Here is a 4,928-nt window from a genome sequence, read left to right on the forward strand (position 1 = left end):
GGAACTTTTCTCATTAATTCTGACAAAACACAAAAGCACAGCTAAGGGAAAGTGTGTGTGCGTGTGTGTATGTGTGTGTGTGTGACTGGTCTGCCTGCCAGTCTGAATGTGCGTGATAGAGAGAGAGCAGGAGAGAGCGCGCATGCTAGCAAGGTTGTATTGATGCACGTGCGCACGGACGCGGGTGCGCGTGTGAAAGAGAGAGAGCGAGCGAGAGAGCGAGAGAGGAAGAGAGACACTGAGGGAGAGTGATGCTGCTCCATCGGTGCCTGGTACAGTTGGAGTAAACATAAAATACGCTTATTGTTTTTTCATTCTCCTGTCTTTTCCGCAGATTTTGATAGAAATAACATCTAATTGTGCTCTATTTAGCAGTTAATTAGAGTCCAGACACAGTTATCATACAGGCTGCAGATAAAGCCTCGTTTCAAAAGAGACAGCACAACAGATGGGCTGCCTTTTTGATTAGTGGGTAGATAGAAGGTTCAGTTTCGAATCTGGTAATATAATTGTTGCCTGTTATTGCCAAGATGAAAGTGTTGCTGTTTCATGGTGGAGCCTTAAATAGCACCACTTTCACTTGCCCTGCGGAGACTGTTAACCAATTAAGGGTGAGATCCAACAAAGATTAGCCATTTAGGAGAGTGGAGTGGAGTATAGCTACAATGATGCTGGTTCGTCAGCAGCCAGCAGGCTGTCTGTGGTGTGAGCGCGCTCAGTCTGTCCTTGCCTTCTGTTACATTTTGCACCAGATATTACAACCCTACTCTAAGCTCATTATCGTAAGCTACTCATTAATCAAATGATTGTAAGGATAAATGATTGTAATAGTAATTATTGTGAAATTGTTTCAGATCAAGGGACCCTTTAAAGTAGCCTAATAATCTTGAAGATTTTCATTTAAATTAGAGTCTTTTAAGTCACTGTCTGTCACTGAATGACGTAAAATGATGGTGATTGAGCCGGCAGCCCACTGATGGAGGCCCTTGCACTTACGAACTTGATGTTGGTGCAGACATTCTCAGGAGCAAAAACCTTGAGTTTGAGACAAACTAGGTTACCGGTTTTCCATCTCATCTAGTGTTGTGAGTAACGACTAGCTATGGCCAAACGAACAAAGTAAAGGTAGATAAATAAAGATGAGAAACTTCAAAAACAGGAGGGAGGCTTAAGGAATAAAAACACATTTGTACTTAAGATGCAGGCTAACAGTTTAAAAGCAAAGCAATGTTACAAGTTGCATGCAATTACTGCTTTTGACCATATGTGCCACCAAAGACAAAAAGATTTAGAGATCTGAGATTGTTACTCTCAAATATTTCAAGATATTGTGCAGGAGGACGTCATCTGCATAGAATTGAATTTGATTAAAACAGATATATTACCTCAATTACCTCAGTAGTAGACCAGATTTAGGAGCCTACATGTTATACGCATCATGGTACCAAAGAGGTTACATGTAAATTGCAGTGTCAGTGGTTTTTGATCGCAATTTGAACAAGTTATACGATAACAATACTGGAGCGTATGCGATACCGATACTAGAGTTCCAATACGATTTTCCTTCCCAATACAATACACTGTCTTACCTGCAATTACCTCTTTTCATCATATGTGTCGCCAAAGAAAGCCAAGACGCAGTGATCAGTAACACTCAAATCTTTCAAGATTTTGTGCAGTAGGGTGTCATCTGCATAGAATTGTATTTGTTTAAACTGGAATGGAGGTCAAACTAAAAAAATTAGACCTAAGAAATAAACGCATTTGCCACATTGCACTGTTTTTAATACCTGCTGTTATCACAGAACAGTATGTGGACTACACATGCTTTCCTATTTCATAATCATCCTGCCCTGCATTGGAAATAACCTTTTTTATAGGCCCTGCTAATGTGATCATGCACCACAAACCTAAGGTATAAAGCTCACTGTACATAGCCCATAGGGATAATTTCAGTTCTCAGGGCAGCGTGCTGTGGTGAGATTGGGTTGGCCCTGAAATCAATGGGCTGATCCCTCTCTGTCCGGCTTCCTGGCTGACATGCTTGACTTTTCATCACCACGGTCACATAGATTGATGACTTATGACCGAGAATGTATGTTTGCTGACCTCTAGCAAAGTGAGTGACACATAATTAATCCAATCACACGGAAAACTGGAAAAGAAAGGGGAAAGAATGGTTCGGTATCATCTGGGCTTGACTTCAAATAGCCATTTGACATTTGAATGTGAGAAAATACAATATAAAGACTTCCAGAGAGGGAATGAAGATGGTGTGTGAGGGTTGGGTAATGATGGAAGGAGTCACCTCAATTACCTGACTAGTAGACCAGGTTACCTACATGTTTTACGAATCATGTTGATGTAGACGTTACATTCAAATTTCACTAGAGATATTTCAATACCGTTTTATCCTTCCCGATACCTAGACTTGAGTACTGGTCGATACCAAGTATGCCTCTGATACAAGTAAAAAAATATTGGTTGAAAAACACTGATTGCTGACATTTTGCTAGCTTTGACTAAGATAACACTCTCTGCAAGCACCACACTGTTGTTTGTTGTTGTCACACAAAAATTTACCTCAAACCAGTTTTAGTTTTAGACAGTATTGGAGGGCAATACCAATATTCGTAATGGTATCTGATCAACTCTAGTACCGGTATGGGTATCGCATAAACTCTAGTGTCCTTATCGTATAAACTCCAGTATTGGTATCGGTGTCTTATAAACTCTAGTATCCCTATCGTATAAACTCTAGTATCCTTATTGTATAAACTCTAGTATCGGTATCGGTATAATATAAACTCTAGTATCCTTATCGTATAAACTCTAGTATCGGTATCATATAAACTTTAGTATCCTTATCGCATAAACTCTTGTATCAGTATTGTATAAACTCCAGTATCGGTATCGTATAAACTCTAGAATCGGTATCATATAAACTCTAGTATCGGTATCGCATACGCTCCAGTATAGGTATCACATATGCTCCAGTATCGGTATCGTAGAAACTCTAGTATCGGTATCTGTATCGTATAAACTCTAGTATCGGTATCTGTATCATATAAACTCTAGTATCGGTATCGTATAAAATGTCGTATCGGTATTGTATAAACTCTACTATCCTTAAAATATAGACTCTAGTATTGTATCGTATAAACTCTAGGATCCTCATCGTCTAAACTCTAGTATCGGTATTGGAACAGCTCAAATTTAAACATGTAAAATATCTGCAGAGACTATCAATTGAACTCCTGCATGATCATGCAGGTTGCACAACAACTCTTTATCAATGTACTTCTCATTAATATAAATCACCCACGTTACCTTTGTGTAAAGCCACAACATTTTGTGCGTCTATGATCCATGGCTCGTGTAGGCCATGGTGTACTCTTCAGCCCCTCTCACAGTGTCTTGGGTGGAGACCCTTTCCCACTCCACATCCAACAGTGGGGTCACTACATACTAGAAACAAGCCCCTGAGTGGGCCTCTCTGATACACAGTTAATTAAAATTCATTTCTGAGCATGCATTAGCCATGCCCATCTATTTATGGGCGGCTCTCAAATGCAGCCACTACAAAACAGTGCTCTGTAATTAACCCCACCTAATCAGATAGCGCACTAGTGTTGTGTTCCTATTCGTCCTCAGGCACACAGCCATTGGACGGGGGTTTCACAGAGAGGATGAGCCCATTCTATAGTTCAGAATGGCTAAGCAGATTAAAACCTCATATCAAACATGATATTTACAGGCGAGGCTCAGTGGAGAGTGCTCCTTTTATGTGGGATGGGGAGAGGCTCCGGGGCTGGGCTTTTAAAGCCATGTCCCTTAATTGTATTCTGGCTAAGTGGGATGAATGGTGCTTTTTAATCAGACTACTGACGGGGCTCTGTGTGCTGTAAAAGTATAGAGATGGTGCCTGATAGGTAAGATGCTGAATGATATGCTTTTAGTCCTGGTTTTCTGGCCTCTAGCAATATTCAAATGCATTCTGGCATTAAGCTAACACCTGTAAACATCAGTGTGATTACCCCTGGTGTTTTTGCTTCTGTAGCAAACACCAATTTGTACTCAACCTTTCACAGTAATATCACCAATCCTTGCATTGAATCTAGGCCTATAACTTATAACAGACATTCAGTTGCTATATTTGAATGTACTACTGTTTAATATCCAATTTAATGCTCAGAGAGGAAACCATCGCCTGCCACTTGAATGAAGTTTCAGTGAACAGTGAGACCTACTTTACTTGGTGTCTCTGAGATTTAAGGTTGTGCTCCTCCTAGTGGCTGATCTCAGCCATGTTTTCCCCACAGAGCTGTACACAAATGGGTTTGATAGCAGAGGTTTAACACATCACACAATAAATTGTAACCATTTTTTATTCTCTTCCTCGTGGAGCTCCTGAGGCAGTGGGTGGAAAATAGGAATTATTGGAATCTTTTTGATGTAAACTGACAGGCTCACCATATAGGAAGTAATGGGGATGGTATAAGCCCTGCTGTTCACCTAGTCAATTTGAATTTCATGACCAATCAAATGCAGACAAGGTGTCATTTGGTGGGTAGGGAAGAGGAGAGAGTGAATCCCTTTCCCAAACAGTTAATCCAACTTTAATCCTAGTCATTAGGAATTAGACATGCAGAGCTGTCCGGCCGTGCCTCTAAATTACAATCAAACGGTTACCAATTACACAAATTATTGATGGTAGATTCTCTTTTCAACTGCAAATTAAGGCTATTAAGGAAGGCTCCTTTTTAATGCAAAAGTGACTAATTAACCAGCGGATGGGAAATCTGCTGCCCAGATATCAAAAAAGTTCTCAGCACACATTGCAGAAACACAAGGGAACCAATTAGTTTAATTATCAAAACAGCTAATTAAAATTGCACAGTTCCTAATTAGTTCTTTGCTTTTGCCTC

Source organism: Semicossyphus pulcher, unplaced genomic scaffold, assembly GCF_022749685.1.
Source record: "Semicossyphus pulcher isolate SPU_LCO1_2020_fin unplaced genomic scaffold, fSemPul1.0.p SCAF_1, whole genome shotgun sequence".
NCBI lineage: Eukaryota > Metazoa > Chordata > Actinopteri > Labriformes > Labridae > Semicossyphus > Semicossyphus pulcher.